At 33.7% G+C, this 24,659-nt stretch overlaps 1 long non-coding RNA gene and 1 pseudogene across 1 annotated transcript; both read right to left on the minus strand.

Moving 5' to 3' along the window:
* The window catches only part of LOC104789638, a 96,371-nt pseudogene extending 85,751 nt beyond the window's left edge, over positions 1 to 10,620 (minus strand).
* On the minus strand, positions 17,818 to 18,925 carry LOC104787698. Its single transcript, XR_768017.2, has 2 exons — positions 18,539 to 18,925; positions 17,818 to 17,963 (listed from the first exon to the last, which is right to left on the minus strand). It is a non-coding gene; the product is annotated as an uncharacterized LOC104787698 (long non-coding RNA).

Here is a 24,659-nt window from a genome sequence, read left to right on the forward strand (position 1 = left end):
AGAGAGATCCACAATCAGATGTAGAGGGAGAAAGAAGAAGAAGAGGGGATCGTGTAGAAGACAAAAGAAGAAGACGAAGAAGAAGAAGGGTCACGACGAAGAAACAAAGTTGTGTTTATGTAATAAGAAAAACAAGTAAAAAGACTATTGGACCATAAACCTAATTAAGGCTTTAAGTGTATTATGGGCTTCTGTTTTGGGTTTGAGAAACAAGTAGGTTAAGATAAATAAGTGTAATATAAATATACTTATGTGGTTGTAAGGATAAGATAAGATAAGGAAGTAAGAAGTAAAAGTAAAAGTGGCTGCTTCTAGATCTATTTCAAACAGTTAAATCAGCCGCTGCTTACCTAAATTATTTTAAACGACACTAAATGTAACATCCACGAACCAAACTGTGGGTTATTGGAATCAGTGTCGATCGACACCAGTAATTTTTGGTTCAACATGATTGATTTAAATCGTCGAATTCGAGTGGTTTAGTTTAATGGAATCCTAAACCGGGGTATTTATCTGAGAAGTCGACCTCAGGGTTTCGGAAAGGCCACTTTTAGCCATTCTAGAGAGAAAAGGGAGAAGAGAGTGTCTTCTCGGGAGATCTTGGAGATTCTTGATTTGTTTGGTGAGATATGTTCCTGTGGAGTGGAGATCTGGTGCTAGGAACGACGTAGAACCCTTCCAAGGTGTTGGATTCGTTGTTGTGGGTCAGAAATTTCCAACAAAGAAGTGAGTGAATGACCATGGCTGATCTAAGCCTGAGATCTCTTTTGTTTTGCTTGTTTTGTGTTGTTGTGGTGTATTCCTTGTTTGTTTTGGATGCTATAGGGTTCCTATAGTTTCATGTGGCCTTTGGGCAAGTTTTGGGACGGATTGGAGGTGGTTAACGGAGATTCGACGATCAGCTTCAAGCAGAACGTGTCTGCGGAATCGGTGTCGATCGAAACCAGGTGTGTGTCGGTCGACACCAAGTAGGTGTGTCGATCGACACTTAGGGTCAGTGTCGGTCGACACCAGCAGTCAGTGTCGGTCGACACCAACTTGTCTGACGCATGCTTCCCTGGTTTGTTGTGTTGTTTGTGTTGCTTCACATTGGAATCTCAGTTGCTTGTGTGTATAGCCTAGTAGATAGGAGGATTGACTCACTAAGTATTTATGATAATACTTACGCATCTCAACTGTTGTTTGTGGTGTGCAGGTATGTGGTGTGGAATCATGGCGATGAGGAGGAGGATGATCTAGGATCTCGTTTGTGTGTTGATGGTTATGTATGGTTATGTTATTGGAACCTTGGATAGAGTTATGCTAGGTTGTTGGATAGAATGGTTTGGAATGTTATTGTGTTTATGTTATATATTTGAGATGATTAATGCTTTATGTTCCGCTGTGCATGTTGTTGGGTTGTTGGTTAATTAAGTAGTATGGAATGCTTAATTATATATTTAAAAAAAAAATGTGTCGGGTTGTTTCAGTTTGGTATCAGAGCCATTACGGTTCTAGGGCAGGTTGATGGATGGTCTAGAGTGGTTTAGGAATTTAATTGGTTGAATTATTTTCCTGTTGGGTGATGCGTGATGTTGTGTGATGGAATTGATTATGAGTAGTTAGTCAATTTGCATGTGGTATGGAGTCCTAGTATCATCCTCTTCGAGCCTTCAATGAGATTCCACGGTAAGTTGTTTTATGTGTTGTTAGCTGTGTACTGTTTTTAGCTTCTGTGCGGAAAGTGCAGTTGGCTATTGACAAGGTTTTGGAAAGTAGTGGATCACGGCAGTATCGGGAAATACCGTTGACAGTGATTTGTGAAAGTTGATGTGTTGGAAATGGATTTCCGAGAATTTAAGTTGGAGACTTACTTCGTCTAGGGTGGCTGGAGTGCCACTGTTTAGCAAGTTAGTAATTCGCATGCTGGTCAGATGGGGGTCTGAGGGTGTGGCCGGTGTGCTTACTGGTGTTGCTGGAAGTCCAACGGGTGTTGTGAGTGTGGCAACAGGTTTTGCTTAGACTGAGATGACCGTATTGCGGGTTTACTGAAAATGTTGCTGGGGAGGATTTAATAAGATGATTAGTTCTTATGGAATCTTGATGTGTAATGGGTTAAGGGATTATGCGATTCTGGAAATGAAAAGTTTTCATAAATAGAAAGTTTCTAAAAATGGAAAGTTTTATGAGAGTTAGAGCTTTGCTATTTTTGGAAAGTGCGGTTGCAAGGAAATAGGAAAATCTATGAATAGTTAGAACTTTTCTATTTTTGGAAAGGGCATGTGGAATGCCCGGAGTGGCAGGAATGCTTAGAGGATGACCTGAAGAGTGGTCACAGTTGAGATGATCAGTTCTCAAAGATTTTTGTTTGGTGATGTCACGGTGCTAAGAGAATATGCAGGTTCTAAAAATGGAAAGTCTATGAATAGTTAAAACTTATTTTTGGGAAGTGGGTGGATAAACAGCTTTAGTGGCAGGGATGTTTTAGAGTTGGCCTGAAGAGTGGTCATGGGGGTGGTGATATTCCAGTGAGGGAATATGGTGGTTGGTAGGACATTGCGATGTATTATGCAAACCACGGGAGGTAGTTCCGGTTGGGAGATGCTTATAGACGTTATGACTTGTTTGCTCATGACGAGATGAGTAGTTCTCCGGAGGAGATGATTAGTTCTCCAGAGGAGATGATTAGTTCTCCTGAGGGGTGATTGCTCGAGTATTTACCCGATACACTTAACTGCAAGGCAGTATATGTTGGGTCGAATTCACAAGGACCAATGGTACACTAAAGATTTGCGAGACTTGTAAATAGCTAAAGCGAACGAATGCTTGTTTGTTTGGTTTCAGAAATTGTAAATAAAAATGCAATAAATAAAACGATTTAACTTATGGGATTAAGATATTGGGCTATAGGGTATTTCAGAGATCAATGATCAATGGGGAAATGAAACAAGGAATTTAATAGTTAAGAACCATTCTAGAACATGAACACAAGATTTGACTAACCCTCTTTCAAGGTATTAATCACTAAAATTGACTACTCAATTACTAAACTTTCATTTGTAATCTCCTAATCAAATTATCATTATCAAACAAGTTCACTAAGTTCACAATATCCCCTAACATCAACTTTCGCAGGTTAGAGAAATATTGCTCAATTCGTATTGGTTCAGGCATTCTATTGAACACTTGTGATGCATAGAAAAACCTAAAATCTAGAACAAGGTGATCAGTCCTATTCTAGCATTAAGAGCATATGAAACAAAAAACCACAAAGAAAATAGAATTCTCAAGCAACAATTAAACCATTAAATCATTTGATACCCTACTTAGAACCCTAAAACCCAAGTAGGTGATTACTCACACATATTGAAAGCAACAACACAAAGATATGAAGAAGACATAATTAAATTGATGAAATAAAATGAGGAAAGAGTTTAGAAATCTTCTTCAAATTGTCAAAGAGGATAAATATCTAATCTCCAGAAATGTCTAATCTCCAGGTGCAGAAAAACTCAGAAAAAAATAGAATATATCCTACTAATTAGGTTTTTGGGGGTATATCTACCCCTATTAAAAGAAAAAATGAGAATAGAAAAATTTAGAAAAAGGAAATAAGTGTTTGGATTGTAATCAAAATGACAACAGACTTGTCTAGACTTCAGTAGACTTGGGCATAAATTTCACCAGACTTCACCAGAATTGTGTACAAACTTCACTAGACTTGTCTACAAACTTCACCAGACCTCTCTACACTTCTCCAGACTTGTCTACAGACTTCACTAGACTTCTCCAGACTTCATGATTCAGTTCAACTTGGAGATGTCCAAAAGTCACTTCCTGCTTCTTTATTCCAGTTAAGCTCGAATCCAACCAAAAGACTCCAAATCTAGCACATTGTCTTCACACCTAATCACAACTCAAGAAAAGACCAAAAAAGATACAAAAGACGGACAAAGATGCGACAAATGACTCAAAACGAATACTAAATAAAGGACAAAAGACATCAAAAACACAATACATCAAGGGGATGATTAGTTCCCCTGATGCACCACATGTTTTAGGGTTGCGACCCTGAGAGCGGCAGAGGAGATGATTAGTTCTCCTAGAGGATGATTAGTTCCTCGGTAAGGATGAGTAGTTCCCTTGGTACCGAGATCTCGAGGGTGACGATCCGAGAGTGAGACGGTATGGCTTGAGGACGATGGTTTGAGAGTGCAGGCGGTGCAGTTTGAAGGTTGCAACCTCATAATGGATGAGTGAGGGATCAAACAATGTCGAGGACGTGGTTATAATCATAGCGACTGGATGTAAACCTCGGAGGTCGGGAGTGATCTCGGGTTTTGGGTTATGCTGACCAGTGGGGTCAGGGTTATGTGGACCGTTGGGCCACGTGGATTTGCAGACTGTTGGAGTACTTGCACGGAATGCCTTGGTTGACGGTGTTCCGTCCGGTCGGAGGATGTGCGGGCTGTAGTGACGGTTGCACGGAGGTCCTTGGCGGATAGACTGTGTTGCGGGATTCGAGGACAAATCGTTGTTGGTGGGGGAGAATTGTAACATCCGTAAACCAAATTGTGGGTTTTGGGGATGGGTGTCGATCGACACCAGCAATTTCTGGTTTGACCTGATTGATTTTTAAAATCGTCGAATTTAAGCGGTTTGGTTTAAGTGGAATCCCAAATCGGGGTATTCATATGAGAAGTCGACCTCTAGGTTTCGGGAATGCCACTTTTAGCCGTTCGAGAGAGAAAAGGGAGAAGAGAGTGTGTTCTTAGGAGATTTTGGAGATTCTTGGTTTGTTTGGTGAGATTTGTCCCTGTGGAGTAGAGATCTGGTGCTAGGAATGAAGTAGAAGCCTTCTAAGATGTTAGATTAGTTGCTGTGGGTCAGAAACTTCCTGCAAAGAGGTGAGTGCATGACCATGGCAGATCTAAGCCTGAGATCTCTTTTGATTGCTTGTTTTGTGTTGTTGTGGTGTTTTCCTTGTTTGTTTTGGATGCTATAGGGTTCCTATAGTTTCCTGTGGCCTTTGGGCAAGTTTTGGGACGGATTGGAGGTGGTTAGAAACGGAGATTAGACGATCGGCTTCAAGCAGAATATGTGTGTGGAGTCTGTGTCGATCGACACTAGGTGAGTGTCGGTCGACACCAAGTAGGTGTGTCGATCGACACTTAGGGTCAGTGTGGGTCGACACCAACTTGTTTGACGCTTGTTTCTCTGGTTTGTTGTGTTGTTTGTGTTGCTTCACATTTGAATCTCAGTTGCTTGTGTCTATAGCCTAGTAGATGAGAGGATTGCCTCACTAAGTATTTATGATAATACTTACGCATCACAATTGTTGTTTGTGGTGTGCAGGTATGTGGCATGGAATCATGACGATGAGGAAGAGGATGATCTAGGGTCTCGTTTGTGTGTTTATGGTTATGTATGGTTCTGTTATTGTAACCTTTGATAGAGTTATGCTAGGTTGTTGGATAGAATAGTTTGGAATGTTATTGTGTTGATGTTATATATTTGAGATGATTAATGCTTTATGTTTTCGGCTATGTATGTTGTTGGGTTGTTGGGTTGTTGGTTTAAGTAATATGGGATGCTTAATTATATATTTAAAAAAAACTGGGTTGGGTTGTTTTACTAAACCACATATAACAATCACTTTTTATTAAGTGATTCAAAATGAAGTCGTTTAAATTTTTGACATAATCATATATATATAAAAGTAAGGTTTTGGTCTCTCCTTACTGGTTGATTTTCATTTAATACTTTCTATTTTTTTTTTGCTTTCTAATTTTTTAATTGCTTTAAATAATATTTAAGACCCAATTAACACAATACATTTATTTCATACATTAAAATAAAATTATAACTGAAAATTTTTTTTGCATTAATCATATTCCACCACTCAATTTTATTCAAACACAATAAATAATATTTGTAACTCCAATAATTCTAAATGTAACCTCCGTCAATTCTTATCATATAAATAAGCATTGTCTCATTCTCTCATGTTAATATTTTTTACTTTCTCATTTTCACATTCTCTCATTCTCTTCCACTTCTCTCATTCTCTTCCACAATATCTCAAATCATTTTTTTTTTTATGTTTTCAATTTCTTATTTTTGTTGTATGGGTTACAAAAAACTAAATGAAATATCATAGTAAAATTTTAATGCTAAATTTTAATTTTAGATACTATATATATATTTTACATTGTTTTATATTTAAAGATTCATCTCCATTATCTAATTTGGATTATCATCTTATAAGTACTCATTCTCTCCTCTCTCACCAATATCAAATGTTGTTATATCTAATATGTGTTGTAAGATTTTGATTCTATATTTTAATTTAGAAAGTATTATATATAATTAACATTGTTTTAAATTTTTCTATAATTAAAATATTTCTTTTATATTTCTTGTCTTTCTAATCTGTTCATATTTATTTTTAAAACTTCCATAGCTGAATTTCNAACACAATAAATAATATTTGTAACTCCAATAATTCTAAATGTAACCTCCGTCAATTCTTATCATATAAATAAGCATTGTCTCATTCTCTCATGTTAATATTTTTTACTTTCTCATTTTCACATTCTCTCATTCTCTTCCACTTCTCTCATTCTCTTCCACAATATCTCAAATCATTTTTTTTTTTATGTTTTCAATTTCTTATTTTTGTTGTATGGGTTACAAAAAACTAAATGAAATATCATAGTAAAATTTTAATGCTAAATTTTAATTTTAGATACTATATATATATTTTACATTGTTTTATATTTAAAGATTCATCTCCATTATCTAATTTGGATTATCATCTTATAAGTACTCATTCTCTCCTCTCTCACCAATATCAAATGTTGTTATATCTAATATGTGTTGTAAGATTTTGATTCTATATTTTAATTTAGAAAGTATTATATATAATTAACATTGTTTTAAATTTTTCTATAATTAAAATATTTCTTTTATATTTCTTGTCTTTCTAATCTGTTCATATTTATTTTTAAAACTTCCATAGCTGAATTTCAATTCACATATGTTGGTTTTAACAAAAAAATCAAGTTTATTTGAGAATCTGTTTTAAAAAGTTTATCTTCATTATCTATTTTAGATTAGCATCTTATTTTTCATACTCATACAATATTCACCACACAATAAGGTCATGTTGAAAAGATCCATCTCTAATTCTCTATTATGTAATTTAGATATCTCACATATTCATATATCATTTTTAATAATTTAGAATGATCAATATAATTATCCATTTATAAAGTCTATTTTATTTTGTAAAGTCTATTTTGTTTTGTGATCCAATAGATAAATATGTAAAGATCAATATAATATTTATATTATTTAAGATTTGAGGTTTTTGAAAACAAAAAGAACTTAATTATAAATAAAAAATTCTTGATTTAAGCAAAATGAAAAAAATGATTCCAAAAAGAAATCATGTTTAACTGGAAGTGAAATATATAAAATAATATAATTATTAAAATACCATTTAACTAAATCCTCTAAAGATGAAACCATTAGTATGAAATCTAGCACTATAAATTAAATTGATGAGTGAAAACCAAAAGGATTGAAGTTAGTCTTGGGGTTTTAAAAAATCTTTAGATTGAACTTCATATATATTTTTTAAAAAACTAATTTAGTTTGTCACTTCAAAAGTAATATTTTCAATTTGGAATATTATGTGTGAGTGTTGAGTTTATATCAACAAAATAATCAAAAACTGTAAGTTTAAATTTTGATTGAGCCACTTGGTATTCCTTATCTTTTAAGTCAAAAATAAATTAAAATATTTATTTATAATTAACCCACTTTTAAAGGCATTTAACTCCGTTTAACTCTACATTTAACTCAAATGTAACTCCTATCCAATAATTTTACATTCATTCCTCCAACTAATATATTTCTCTTTCAAGAAAAAATATTTTTGGTAAAATTTTAATATTTTTAATTATTTTAATTGCTTTAAACTTTGAAATGAGGAATATTCTATATACAATAATTTTATACATAGTTATTAACTTTTTGATAATTTTATTTTATTCAATTTTACTATACTACAGTCTTGTGTTTACAATGTCATTAAGAAAAATCTTTAAATCAATGTTTAACCTCTATAAAACATGGTCATAAACATAGATTCTCTCATATTAGGAAAATGTTTAAATTTCTATATTATTATTTATATTAATATAATTAATCAATTTGTAATATTTTTTTGTAGTATTGGCTAATTTTTGATTTATAGAAAAGTTTATGTATTTTAAATTTTGTATAATAAATAACCATACCAAAAAAATGTTGATAGGAGTGTTATTTTGAGAAATTTCTATAAATTTTTTTGAGATTCATACAGTAGTATAATTCTTTCAAGATTATACATTAGTAAAATAATATTTTAGTTTAAGAAATATAATCAAAACTATTATGCATACAACCACGCATTGCGTAGACTAATTACCTAGTATTAGTGATAGTAGAAGATAGTCCTGGGCAGATTAACCGAACCTAATGGACTGAACCGAAACTGAACCAAAATTTCAGTTTTGAGTTCGGTTAGAGGACAATAACCGAATGGATAGTGTTTCAGGTATCCATATATATCGGTTAGTAACCGAACCGATATCCATTCGGTTATCCAAATATACCCGAATAAAACCAAAATCATATTAAAACTGTTATTTACAGGATTCAAACCGAAGACCTATCGGCCTTTAAGGAGCAAATGCAACCACTGTACCACCAAGATATTTTAATAAGTCAATGCATTTTGTAGTTAATAAGGTAATAACATTAAAAATAAAAAAACTGAAACCAGAACTGAACCGATATCATATAAATTTAAACAAAAATATTAAAATATATTATATAACCAAAATATCCAAAAGATATTAGATATATTTGTCAAAAAAATTTCACATTTTTGTTCAAATTGAACAATTTTTTTTAAAATAATTATGTTATTGCAGATATCCGCAACCTAACCAAAAATAACCAAAACTGAACCGAATCCGAACCGAAATAGTAAATTTAATTGAATGTATCCTAAACTCCTATATCTAAAATATCCAGAACTTAATGGATATATCCAGAACTTAATGGATATATCCAGAATCGAACCGAATACCCGAACACCCAAGACTAGTAGAAAACTCTTTTCCTGAAGCGGTACACCAATGAAACAAAAATACCTGATAGTAAACAACGATGTGACAGAGAAAATGTTTGATTAGCCAATTTGTAGTATAATATATAATCTGTTGGCAATGAGAATCAATATCATAATCTCTGGGCAGCAAACTAACCTATGAGACACAAGAGCGACACACCCACTGTGGAAACATTAAATAAGTAAATTTTGGTAGCATAGAACCAAAGTAAATCATTGATACAAAAAATCATAAGGAAAAAAGGTAACTCAGAGAAGAATGATTAAGTACCTAGTATCCAACGAATAGATACGTCTGCATCAATCAAATGGCACGAAAAGAAAAAAAAAAGTCAACTAGAGCTGAATACAGAACTTTGGAAACAAAAACGAGAAGATTATTTTTTGTTGGTAAAATGATCCAATTAAAGAAACTTACTCTTAGTCGAACCGCATGATAGGCTATAGGGGTCTTTACAATAGCAGAGGAACGCACGTGAGGTCTGATTATATCCACAAGTACCCTCAGCGTCTATGAACATTGAATAATCCAAATATATTTATAGAAATTTTGTAAATATATAGACACCAACTAAAATCCAAATTCAAACATACCTTTTGGTGGATGACATTTAACTCCTGATGTTAAGATTTCGTTGAAGCCATGACATTTACCATGAGAGGATAAACATTCTTGACACGCATTCTCATTGATCACTACCTTCACCTCAAACCCTTTTTTTAAAACACTTTCCAAATTGGTCACATTCAACTCTTTCTCTTTTGTAACGAAACTTGTAGGAACCATCAAGGTGAAACTGGAACGGCAGTTCTCAGGTTTTATACCAGGGTTTTCAGACACTGAGATCGGACCTATATCAGGACATGTATAGCTAGAAAGGCTAGGAGGCAAAGAGGAACATTGGTAGAATACGGTGATGGTCTTGTAGGTCGGTGAAAGCTCGAAAGTTTCGGGAGGTAAGGTTGTGTTGGTGAATACAGAGGAGCAAAAAGAACCTAGAAGGTCTTGTTTAGCAAGTGTAAGAGTATTAGATGTCTGATCTAAATGAAGAACAGAGTATTTTTGGTTTGAGATGAATAGAGAGGTGATGTTGTTTTTGTTGCAGTGAAGTTGCAACAATGGGTGACCGCAATCTTTGCGACGGTTCTCTCCCGAGAAGGGGAACCCAGCGGTGATGTTACCACACTGAAACGGAGTCTCACACCAGCCAAGTCGTTGATTACTTGAAGCACAAGGAAGAGGGTGAATTGAGGAGAAGATGAAGAATATGATCAGACAAAAAGTGGGAAGATGGTACATGATTTGTTTGGTTTATGAACAATATGTCTTGGTAGTTTGATTTGTGTTGAGAGAAGCAGAGAAAATGTATTAATGAGGTAGAGAGAGTTAAGCAGCCTCAGGACCATGTCAAGTGGGGAGAGTGGCCTGAGGACCATATCAAGTGGGGGGACATAAGCATAGACTAGGGTCACATGTCACGTTTATTTTTTTGTTTTCTTCTCTATGTTATTTTTTTTTTTTAAATATCTCTCTTAGCATTGTTATCATTCTTTATTTAAAGAAATTGCGGATACCTCGGCAATGGCGGATCCAGAAACGTATTTAACATAGGGCACAAAATAAAAATAAGATAATTAATTAAAATATAATAACAATAATATTAAAAACTCCAAAACCAAAATACAAAATGTTAAAAAATTGTCATAACAAAAACATATTAAGAAGTCGAGTTAATTAAAAAAAAAGGCATTAATAAGCCAATACCCTTCCAGACAAGATATTCTCGAAGTAGTCTTCGTAAATAGGCACTCAATCCGGGCAAAATTACCTAAGAACCCTTCATCCATATGACATCATCTTTTCACCTGTTCATTATTCTCCCTTTTTCGACGAGTTTGAAACTGAAATTGGGAATTTACTGTTAGAGGAAATATCACAAACAATATTTGGGTTCCCTATTTACTATCCATTAGGATTTAGTTTTCTCCTTTTAAATCTGCTTTTTGTATAGTCCATTAAATATTTGAGAGAGAAGCCGCTCAACCACCACGGAGAAGCCACCGGAAAACCTTCGAGAGAGAAGCTGCTCTAAAAACCGTCGGCCACTAATCTCTACGCCATCCAGACCCAAACACAACCACTCTTCAGACAGCTCTACGAGCCACCGTCGCCGTCTTCATCTGCCGTCTTCTAATGCCTGTGATTATGGAGATAACACGCTAGAGGAACCTTGCCATAAATCAGAAAGTTACCACTGTTTCAGTCCCTCTCCTCTCGTCATATCAATTTGACAACATTGAGCTTCCAGATTACCTCGCTCCCCTGACGTCATCACCAAGCGCGTGAATAACAATCCATCGTTTACACCCAGGGCAAATTGGTCAGGAACAAGAACCTTAACACCAACCCTAATGCCTTTCACTGTATGGATCCCTAAATCCGAATCTCTCACCCAAAAAATGCCTGTTTTTACAAATTTCCCTAAGAAGTCCTAAAAACTATTTTACGATATTCCATATCTTGAAATCTTTTTATCACTACTTCATTTGTCACTTTATCTATGTACTCTTTTTCAATAAAATAAATTATACAATCATTTAAAAAATTGATCACTCATTCGGTTTCGTAAGGTAGTCTTCACAATATTCATCGCAGAAAAGCATCTCTTGATTGTAGCAGTGGCAACATGTAAAATCAAAACCAACTTCAAAAGTCGATAAATAAGAGGATGCGAAAGATGTTTTTTGTCCNGAGTGGCCTGAGGACCATATCAAGTGGGGGGACATAAGCATAGACTAGGGTCACATGTCACGTTTATTTTTTTGTTTTCTTCTCTATGTTATTTTTTTTTTTTAAATATCTCTCTTAGCATTGTTATCATTCTTTATTTAAAGAAATTGCGGATACCTCGGCAATGGCGGATCCAGAAACGTATTTAACATAGGGCACAAAATAAAAATAAGATAATTAATTAAAATATAATAACAATAATATTAAAAACTCCAAAACCAAAATACAAAATGTTAAAAAATTGTCATAACAAAAACATATTAAGAAGTCGAGTTAATTAAAAAAAAAGGCATTAATAAGCCAATACCCTTCCAGACAAGATATTCTCGAAGTAGTCTTCGTAAATAGGCACTCAATCCGGGCAAAATTACCTAAGAACCCTTCATCCATATGACATCATCTTTTCACCTGTTCATTATTCTCCCTTTTTCGACGAGTTTGAAACTGAAATTGGGAATTTACTGTTAGAGGAAATATCACAAACAATATTTGGGTTCCCTATTTACTATCCATTAGGATTTAGTTTTCTCCTTTTAAATCTGCTTTTTGTATAGTCCATTAAATATTTGAGAGAGAAGCCGCTCAACCACCACGGAGAAGCCACCGGAAAACCTTCGAGAGAGAAGCTGCTCTAAAAACCGTCGGCCACTAATCTCTACGCCATCCAGACCCAAACACAACCACTCTTCAGACAGCTCTACGAGCCACCGTCGCCGTCTTCATCTGCCGTCTTCTAATGCCTGTGATTATGGAGATAACACGCTAGAGGAACCTTGCCATAAATCAGAAAGTTACCACTGTTTCAGTCCCTCTCCTCTCGTCATATCAATTTGACAACATTGAGCTTCCAGATTACCTCGCTCCCCTGACGTCATCACCAAGCGCGTGAATAACAATCCATCGTTTACACCCAGGGCAAATTGGTCAGGAACAAGAACCTTAACACCAACCCTAATGCCTTTCACTGTATGGATCCCTAAATCCGAATCTCTCACCCAAAAAATGCCTGTTTTTACAAATTTCCCTAAGAAGTCCTAAAAACTATTTTACGATATTCCATATCTTGAAATCTTTTTATCACTACTTCATTTGTCACTTTATCTATGTACTCTTTTTCAATAAAATAAATTATACAATCATTTAAAAAATTGATCACTCATTCGGTTTCGTAAGGTAGTCTTCACAATATTCATCGCAGAAAAGCATCTCTTGATTGTAGCAGTGGCAACATGTAAAATCAAAACCAACTTCAAAAGTCGATAAATAAGAGGATGCGAAAGATGTTTTTTGTCCCCATCATCACACGTGCAAGATCTCCAAGACTCTCCAAATCAGCAAACCTTTTATCTTCACGGATATTGTCGATGTAAATACCAAGTTGATGCTCAAGAGATATCCACTCCATAGAACAAAAATCTTCTGGATAAAACTCAGATAATCTCACAAATTTCGATTGGTCAAACTCTTGGAATGAACCAAAAGGGCTCAAAGACGCAGTGCAACCAAGCAATTCAGTGTTTATCTTGTCAAAACGATCATTAAACTCTTAAATTTGCATATCCAATAGAGTGTAAAAACATTCCACCTGATTATGATGCAAGTTTGTTATGTTGGTTCTTCTTCTTGGCTTCTTTGGATCAACAAATAATTCTTCCATGATGATCAACTCAGTTTTATGACTCTCACAAAAAGAATTAACTTTTTCAAACACATAACACATCCATTATCCCTGAGATTGTACAATTGTTGCTTGGTAGATTTCACCAGAGACATAGCATTCAAAATGTCTTGATCTTTCCCTTGAAGAGCCACCGATAAAGTACTTGTGATCCCGAGAAGAAGTAACATCAACTGTAGGTAGAACACAAAATCAAAGGTGTGCAAATATTTGATGAGACCATGATATGTCTATATTTTGTCTCCCTTTAGCATATATTTATCGTGCATTTAGCTAGGACAACTGATTGTTTTGCAACATTTTCTAGCCTTTTCTATACATTTTGCATGTCTAGGTAGTTCTTGAATCATCCTTGCATACATTGTGCATTTTGGAGTATTTCAGGTATCTAGGGGACGTTGGAAACACATCACTCAGCATCGTCGTTCGAGTCGCCGTTCGAGCCATCCTCCAAGGCATCGTTCGAGTCGTCGTTCGAGCCATCCTCCAAAGCATCGTTCGAGTCGCCGTTCGAGTCGTCGTTCGAGCCATCCTTCAAGATGTTGTTCGAGTCGCACCACTCTAGTCGTTTGAGTCACTCCACTCGAGACACCTCATTCGAGTCGTTCCACCCGAGTGGGATTTAGCTTTCGACGTCTTCATCAAAGTTGTAGAGAATTGAATCATCTTTCCAATGCCGTTTATTTCAAGCCAATATGAGGTGTGTTTCAAACGTTATCATCGTTTTAGTGGAAGCATATACATCTAGCTCGAGTCGCCACCCGTCGACTCGACCCCCCTCCACTCGAGCCAACACCATTACCCACTCGAGCCACTACTCGTTCGCACATGTCAGGAAGACGTTCCGTCTTACATGCTTCAGGAGATTCCCAAACCGACTCTTCATCTTGTCGTTTTAAGTTTTAGGGATTTACATGTTTTTACTATAAATACGTTTTGTTAAGTCTTGGCGGACATCATCTTATCTTTTATCGCATTTTGTTCTGAAGGTTTCACCTAGCCTCCAAAACCGTTCTGAGACTTTGTATCCAGATATCTTTTAATACATTGAGTTTTTGCATTTGATTTCTTCTGCAAAGTTGTTCATCTCATTTTTACCTATCAAAGAATGCTTGTTTCAATGTTTTCTGAGTTTGTATGGTTGATGATGATTTTCGGATCTGAGTAGTGTGTTAGTTCTTGAGGATGGGAGAGATTAGGTGGAGGATCTTAGGATGTAGAGTGTTTAAGGGTTGATTGCATGATTTCCTTCTGGACTAGAGTAAGAAATACTAGTTTCTCTCTGATCAATTGGGACTAGGTTCGAGACATTTCCACACCCAAAAGGTGTTTGATGAAATGTCTGACCAACTAGTGCCACAGACTTACGTTCCTAGCCTAAGAGATTAGTTGTCTAGGATGTTTGTTGACGTGAATGAACTTGTTTGTCTTGCCTGCTCGACCATGTTCCTCTAGCGAGAGCTAGGTATGGAAGTGGTTGAGTCTGAGTAGCTTTTGCCAAGAGATTGGATTAGCTAGGTTGTGATGTTCATTGTTTAGGGATAGTAAGACATGTCAAAATGGGTCAAAATTAATGGATTAACTCAAACCAAACCAATCCAAAAACTTATTGAGTTGATAATTTGAGTATTAATGGGTTAATGAGTTAAATTGGTTTATGAGTTTAGTGGATTGAGTTGAAATGGATTGGATTAAAATGAGTTTATGGGTTAACTCAAACCAAACCATTGAATTAATTTTGAATACCTTCTTTCCAAAATATCTTCTTCTTCTTCTTCTTTCGATTTCGCTCTCTCTCCCACTTCTTCTTCGATCTGTTCATATTTATTGGTTTAGTAGTTATATTTTTACGTAGTTGTCTGAGTTTTTATGGGTTCTAGCTGTGATTTGATTAACCGACCTCATGCTCTTATGATTCTACACGACATAATTGGCTAATTCCAGGTCGTTGATGAAAACCTTCCTTTTCTTCAAAGTGTATGCTTAGATTCTCTGTTTTTGTTTGTCAGATTGTGATTAACGGTTCTTTAACAAAAAAGATTGTGATTAACGGTTATGATGAGTATTGATCTTCAAATCGATTTCATTAGATCAATTTGGTGTCTGATGAGATTATGTGAACTGGGTTTGTTTCGGTCAGGTGTTTACAAATCGGTTATGACTTAAGATGTTGTTGAGTTAAGACTTTTTGAGTAATGAGTTTTGATGAGTGATTGAGTATGGATCTTAAGATTTCTAGATTATTATTGTTTAAAATTTCTGGTTTTCAAAATTTGAATAATTGGAGACATATATCATGTTTATCATAAACAGTTTATGTATAAAAAAATACACAAGCTTTGATGATTTTATAAAATTACACAAGGTCTAAATTTCTGATTATGATATAAATGGATCAACTCATTTAACCCATTAATCCATTAAACTAAATGAGTTGTGGGTTAATCCAAACCATTTGTTTAATGAGTTGAATTGACTCATTATCCATTAAAACTAAATCTTTATGGTTATGGGTTGGTTTGGGTTAGTTTACCCAACTTGACATCCCTAGGGATAGTTTGCTNTTGTGGCATGTTAAACACTCTGTAGACTAGGATACTCCACCGACATCAATTACTCCCATCCTTAGGACTTTTATCTTTTTGATTGATATTACATTCCCGAGACTGTTTCATTTGTTCATGCTTAGAATCGTTTTCGGTTTCGCTTATTTTTGCTTGCTTCTTGTCATACATTTTCGTTTCTGTTTCTGTGACTCATTTCCGTTTTGTATTTTGACCATCCTAAGATTGTTAGAAAAACACTCTTGTTGAATTGGCTTAACTTGTGACTTCTTGATTGCATCTTGAGTGACTAGCATCATCCCATTTAGAGGTGTCAAGCGGGCTCCATGCCCGCGGGCCTAGACCAAATAGTACCTCTGCGGGGCGGGTATGGACACTAAATATTAGGCCCATTAAAAAGCGGGCCTTGCGGGCCTAGCCCAAGCGGATTGCAGGTTATAGCGGGTTATGTCCGCGGGTAGGCGGGTCGGCCCGCGGTTTTCAATTATTAAATAAAAATAAATATTTAATATAGATATATAACTATTTTATATTATTTTAAACATATATCTTTTAAAATTATGTGACAATACAACTAAATTTAATATAAAAAAATTAAAACATCTATAAATAATTAATATAAACATTAATTTTATTTAAAATTATTTTTAAAATTATAATTTATTAATTTTATTTTATTTTGATAATATATTATTTAGGCCCGCGGGCTGGCCTGTTAACCCGCTGGGCTTAGCGGGGCGGGCTTGGACATAACTTTTATGTCCGCGGGCTTAGCAGGCCGGCCCGTCGCGGTCCAAAAAATTGAAACTGCCCGCCGCAAACGGCTCAGATGGACGCGGGCCAGCCCGTTTGACACCTCTAATCCCATTTGAATTGACACCTTAAGTACTACAATTACATAAGGTTAATTGAACCTACTAGGAGACACACAAAAATCCTAGTATCGGCCATTAGCTTGACATCTTTTTATACCATCACTCCCTTCGCTTTGGACATACTCCAATACTTTCACAATAGAAGGGAATTAAAATGAGAACCCCATCGAGTATTACCAGGTCTCTGAAGTGAAAGCTCCTGATTCAGTCCCTTTCATGTCTTAATTTCACCTTGACTAATTCCTTCTTTGATGATCCTTCGTTGGTCTTCTCGAACCATATCTTTCCTCTTACAAGAGGCTCCAACCACATTTAACAAGACCGAAATCAAGGAATATAATGAAAGTATCTTAAAACAAATTTTATTCTTAATTTTGGAAAAAGTGAAACTAAGAACTTCTTAAGAAACTTTAATATTTCATAGGTCCATTGAAGGTCGTTAAATTTGAGGTTCTTAAAAATATTTTTTGATTGTAATTGTAAATTATTATGGTATTTTGTTTAAATTTAACACATTTATACTTTTAATAACTTTAAAATATTGCATTCAATAAATGACAAAAACAAACAAAAAGAGTTGAGTGTAGTATACAAGCCGATACAAGAACTCAGACAAAACACAAATTTGTAAACAGACAGAGAACTATATTCATCGAGGGATATATAGACATAAGAACAAAAAGAGAATAACCTGTTTGAGAGAATTGGGCAAAGAGTGACTTGAGCTTTGGTACTACGCTCACCAGAAGGCCTTGAAGGCCTTGAAGCACAAGATCAGTAACTGCGGCTCCGTAGTGACCAAGAACAGCAAGAGACATACCAGTTACGTTCAGCATCTGAACTTTCACTTTCGTCAAGTACGAACCAGCTTGGGCCAAAAGGAAGACAACACCTTGATAACAAAGACATGTCCACAAAACGCATGAAACTCACATAACATAGAGAAAGCAATCAGACCATACCATAACACAAGTAACAACAAAAACAGAGAGACAACCATTGATCACAGACCATAACACATAAACACAAACATTGATAACTGATCACAGACCATAACCATCAATCTCATAAACATTAGAACAAAACAAAAACACTGATAATTGATCACAGACCATAATGCAAACCCATAACCGCTTTGAAAGAACATAACACAAACTTGATCATTGATAACAGAAGATAACACAAACTGATTCAAGCTTTTAGAAGAACATAAATACAAACATTGATCAAGAACAGAAACACAGTATCTCTATTTCAATATATCTACCATCTGTTGCAAGTTTTCTAATTAATCTCACAAAAAAACAGAGAAAAAAATGGATCAATATCAATCAAACTAATTTTACTAATATCAATTCCCAAATCATAAAACCCTAAATTTGCTAAACATCAAATCCTAATTCAAAAGACATCAATATAACCCTAAATTAACACGATCTACACTTCGAACTTCAGAGTGATACGTACCATGGGAACAAAATTAGAGCATCCTTGAACCAAACACAGAGAATTGGTTAACTTCCCGATTTGGGGAACCAGAAAACGTCGATGGTCACCGGCGTCGCTGGAATGATGATAGCGACAGATCCAAAACTCATTTCCGACTCATATTGTCTCTCAATTCGACGGATCGAATCTTCAGCATAGATTTCACGTTTTTGAGAAACGGAGAAACGAAGAAGAAAGAGGGGAAAAAAATAACTGTTTTTTTTTTGGTTAATTAGTCCAATTAATCATAAACCGACACATAAACGATTCTTAACAATCCCAGAGTCACTAAGCTTAGGATCGATTGTTAAGTTTATTATGTATTTTGATTTAATTTTAATAGTTTTATTGTTAAGATATTTGGTAACATACTCTTAAGATTCCTCAATGGAGATACTCTAAGAAGTAAGAATAGTCAATAGACTTAGTCTCTAGTGGTGTCACATATCAAATTTATTATTATTATTATTATTATTATTATTGTTATTATTATTATTATTATTTCTCTATGATATTTTATTGAAACGTCTCTCTTAGCATTGTGATAGTTCATAATTGTTTAGTTAAGGAAATGGCGGGAAAACTATATAGTAAAATTTCTATAAATTAATAAATATTATAAATTAACAAAATTGTCTCATTCCAAATTAAGTCGGAATAATAATTAGTAAAATTTAATAAAAATAATAAAATAATAATTTTTTGAAATCTTAAACATATGGTCTCATTAATATCATAAATTAATAATCATACAAAATTACATATATATATATATATATATTGATATCTAATATGTATGCTTTAAAAAAATTGAATTTTATTCGAGAACTTATTTCTATAAAATAATTATTATATATTATTTTTAAACTATAATGTTATAAAAAAAACTCTATAACATGACATAAAAATGAAACGATCGTACTCGGATTCCCAATCCCCGCATAGAATCTACAGGATCTCACCGGAACCCTATAATTCCGACGAGACAACCGGCGTAGAAATCGCTCCTTACAAAAACTTCCACAAATACACCAAACATCACCTCATCTAGTTACTGAGTCGCACAACCAACCACCCCTAGTGACCAAGTAACAAGAGAGGTGGGCTGGAATATTTGATTCCGTCCAGCCACAGACAACACTTCCCCACAAATATTCCAATTCACTATCAACTCCTCTAGTGTCAAACAGCACCTCCAACTAGTGTCAAACGTCACCCATCGCACCACTTGCGAACCAACACACATAGTGTCGATCGACACTCTCCTAGTGTCGGTCGACACCGACGCCCACGACATCACTTCCGTCGATATCCCCTCACTCAATCCTAACTCCAGCTGTTCTCCTATGACCCACACACACAACAACAGCTGGTATCGACCGACACCACCTTTCTGTAGCTCGACACCCCAACCTTACCACAAAACCATATATGCCATACCACAATAGAGACACTTGAACAAAACACAAACCAACCGTCTATTTCACAAACCCACATTTGGATATGAAGCTTATAGCATCACGAATCTCCTCACCAAATATCAGCCAAATCGGACTTCGTTTCATCCTCCAAACGTTGCTCTAAAGTAGTCATCCCGGACCAGTTCTCGATGTTTGTCCGTAGGTGTTGGTGTCGAGGGACACCAACCCAGAAATCATGAACAGAGCCTCCGTTCAAGCTTTCTTTCGCGACAAACCCCTAAACCTTCAAAACCATTGATTCTCTAATCAAATAAACACCAAAACAACACGACTTACCTGGATAATAGCTAGGAGAGGGCCTCTTTCTCTATCTCGATCCACAACCAAGTAATCACATCCTTCTCCACACATATATAGATGATGGATCTCCATTCTCCTTCTCTTAACCCTCCTCAAGGCTCTCTTTGCTCTCAGCATTAAATTCACCACCTTTCTCCTTCTCTCCCAGAAGCGACGAAACCAACCCCGAAGAAAAGAGGCTGTCGAGTCTTTAAATCCAAACCAAACCAAATTAACTGCAGGAGTTAGATGTCATCCACCAAAAGGTAACTTTCATATCCAAATCCAAACCAAATTAAACCGAGTGATTTCAAAACAGACCGAACAACCAGCAATTTAGTGGTGTCGACTGATACTATCATTGGTGTCGATAGACACCCATTCTAAATTGGGTTCGGGATGTTACAAAAAAGTAACTAATTTTTTTCTAAAAAACTCAATTTCTAAATGTGCATCATTTCATTTTGATAGTTTTATAAGCTAATAAAATACGATAATTTAAATTCTTATTGATAAATTTAAATTTATGTATATCATGTGTGTAAGTGAATTTATCTATATTATTTGTAATATATTTTAAATATTTTCTTTTTAATATTAAAATTTTAATTCTAAAACCATAAAGTTTATAAAATTCAAAAATCTAATCTTAATTTTGTAAAATTGTCTAAATTTCATACTTTATAAGAATTTAAACAATTAAAAGAAAAATCTATAAATTTATAATTATTGTTAATTTATACAATAAAATGATAAATATTAACTTATAAATTAATAAAATGAAATGGTCCCAATATTATTAATTTATAGAGATTTTATTGTATATTGCAAGAATTATGATACTGTATTAATTATGCAAAACTTCTATGTGGTTAATAAGCTCTCAGCAAGGTTCAAACTGCAAATGATTATGGGAACACTATTATGCACTGTGCATGAATCATGAATTCATGATGTCGTATATAAAGGGGGTATTCTCAAAAATGCCCCTTTTTCCATACCCCTTTTTAAAAATAGCCCTTCAGATCATTTTTAAAACTACCCCTCTTTATATATAAAATGACCAAATTACCTTTTTTAAGTAACAGCAAGAATGTACAGTCATCAAAATCGAAAATATTTTCCCGCTAAAAAAATTTCCCGCCAAAATCAAAAAATCTTTTCGCCAAAAAAAAATTTTTCCGCCAAAATCGAAAATTTTTTCCGCCAAAAATATTGAAATTTATGCCTTTTAAAAACATTGTAAATGCTTTTAAAAAACTTTTAAAAGCGTTTACAAGGTTTTTAAAAGATTTTTAAACACATTGTAAACGCTTTTAAAAACCTTGTAAATGCTTTTAAAAAGCTTTTAAAAGCTTTAAAAGCATTTACAAGGTGTTTAAAAACCTTTTAAAACCCTTTTAAAAATCTTATAAAAACTTTTACAAGGTTTTTAAAAATATTGTAAAAGTGTTTACAATGTGTTTAAAAACCTTTTAAAAATCTTTTTAAAAACCATTTGAAAACTTTTTAAAAACATTTTAAAAACCTTTTAAAAACCTTGTAAAAATCTTGTAAAAGCGTTTACAAGTTGTTTAAAAAACATTTTAAAACTCTTTAAAAGATCTTGTAAAAGACTTTACAAGGTGTTTATAAGGCTTTTATAAGGTAGAAACTTTATAAAACTTTTTAAAAACCTTGTAAATTTTTTTTGGCGGGAAATTTTTTTTTGTCGAAAATTTTTATCAAACTTTTTTGACAAAAAAAATTTTGGTGGGAAAATTTTTTCGAAAAATTTTTGGCGGGAAAATATGTCGGAAATTTTTTGACGGAAAAATTTTGTTTTTCTTTTTATTGAATAAAATAATTTTCATATAAGGGTAAAATAATCATTAAAAATTAAAGGAGGGCAAAAAAAATAGCCAGAAAAGAGGGTATTTTTGAAAAGAGGTATATCAAAAGAGTTATTTTTAACAAATTCTCTATATAAAGTAAGGTACATCTAAGTGTTTTGAAACTGAGAGAATATTTGAAGAAAACCGAGAATTAATTGTCGCTTTTCCGGATGTCAAATTTTTCCAATTTGCTAGTTTGAGAGTATTCAAAAGAAAGAGTACAATCATTAATGAATTATTTAGGAAACCCAAAAAGCCTGTAGTATATTTTTCTCGAACTTAATATTTAGTTTAGTGTACTTTTTGAATAAAATTTAAAGATTTTTGGGTAACATTTTTTATATGAATAAAAATTAATTTGAGTTAATATATGTGGAACACAAAAACGAAATACAAAAGTAAAATTCTGCGGCATAGTAAATTTTGTGAGTTGAACAGCTGCTTAGTTTTGCGTTCGTTTAACACCAATGAAACTAATTTCTTCAAGTTTGGATCTCCAAGTCTGAATCTTTTTGAGCCAAATGTATATGTCTACATACCAATGTTGATTCTTTTACCAATTAGTAAATTGGCCAACTCTTGGCAATATCCTTTAAAGATAACACATCTATATGCCTATGTTCAGCAAAGTCCAGTCTTTAAAAAAAAAAAATCTATAATGGGGCCTTTTGCAAAATCCAGAAAAATCTAAAATCCCTTAATAATTTTTTTTTTTCTAAAAGAAATTAGGCCTTCTTATTTTAAGATTGTTTCCAGCATTTATAATGGACCCATGTCATTTGCCTATCTTGCCAGGCAGAAACAGGCCAGCAATGTTACATCGTTTCAATTAACTTTTTTTTTTTGTCAAACTGCTTGAATTAACTTTGGCATCACTTCCTAATGCATTTTATACTATTTTGAAAGTTTTATTATTCACAAGTTTATGAACTTAACATAGTTTATAAGCTTACGTTTATCGGGTTAACTTAAAAGTTTCAAATTTGTTAGTCTAAATAACAATAGAAATAATCAATTGGTGGCCAATATTTTAAAGATTTCTACCCAAATATCTAGAAGTTGATTCCTAGAAAATGCATTTTCGTAGCAGATTAAAAGTGCAATGCCAATCAAAAGTTCCAAAGTGTCGTAGGTGTATGTAACATTCTATTTTCAAGAAATATGATAGTACATGCAGAAGATCTTAAAAGAATTTGGTCATTTATGTCGTTAAATTACACTTATCATTTTGATCAACTATACCAAAAAACAATTATAGTTAAGCGTGGTTGAATTGGAGTAATTTCAAAATGGTTGATATTCTAAAAACTAATTATAAAAACTGCGTGAGTGTGGACAAAACACGACAAAAAAACGGATAGATGTAAAAATAGTAAATAAGTCTATAAAATTTTTCGGATTAACCGAACCGACCGTCAAATAAAAATAAACCAACATATCAAAAAAGAATGTAGGGTTTATAAAAAAAAAGATGACGGTCGAAACATTACAGTATGTAGAGTAGTCCGTCATGGTCTCAAAAGTTAAGGATAAGATTATTCATCGTTGGTATGGTGAAGGTTTGTGAGTAAAAGATCCGAGCGTGTGAACAAAGAGAAATCTAAGTGTGATGGAGAACAAAGAAAAATCTAAGTGTGATGGAGAAAGTTGCACGTCATGGAAGTGTTCATGATCTTATTTATCATAATTGCACATGTTGCATTTAAGTCCGAAAAATCGACAAAGGAAAAACCAGAAATAATTTTTTTTTTTCTCATTATCCATCTATATCTTCTTTAGATAGGTTTGGTCAAATATTTTTATAATAACTAAAATTTATTATACTCTTAATTATGGAATAAAAAAATGGAATCTAACTAAAACCCTTTAATTGAAATTATCGACCATTAATAAAAAAATTAACATCAAATCCAAGTATCATTTGGTATAAATTAAAAATTAGAAAATATGAGATTATAAATTGACACGAAGGTATTTAAATTACATAAAAGATATATTACTGAGAAAGTTACAACAAAAAAATGTTTTTAATAAGAAAATTGGAAATAAAAAGGTTATTTTTCTTAAATTTTTGCAATTGACTCATTTTCTAGTTTTTCGTAAAATCTTCAACGAATAATCTTGGATTCAAAAGAAGATAAAAGTGTTCTACTAAATGCGTTAAACCAATAATTAAATTATTTTTTATCTACGTATTCTATATTTCTATGACTAAATTTGTTAACTATTCCTAAATTACCTTTACATGAGGATCCTCATAACATCACAGATATATATATATATATATATATATATATATATTTTGTATTTTTGGATGGATAAAATATGATCTACAAAGTTATAAATACACATTATGGATTTAAAATATGTATTCTATACATTGTGCAAGTCTTACAAAATTTAGATAATGTACTCTCACTGTACATGTTTTATGAAATTTAGTAGTTTATTTATGTTCTACGGGTA

The sequence above is a fragment of the Camelina sativa genome, chromosome 5 (assembly GCF_000633955.1).
Source record: "Camelina sativa cultivar DH55 chromosome 5, Cs, whole genome shotgun sequence".
Lineage (NCBI taxonomy): Eukaryota > Viridiplantae > Streptophyta > Magnoliopsida > Brassicales > Brassicaceae > Camelina > Camelina sativa.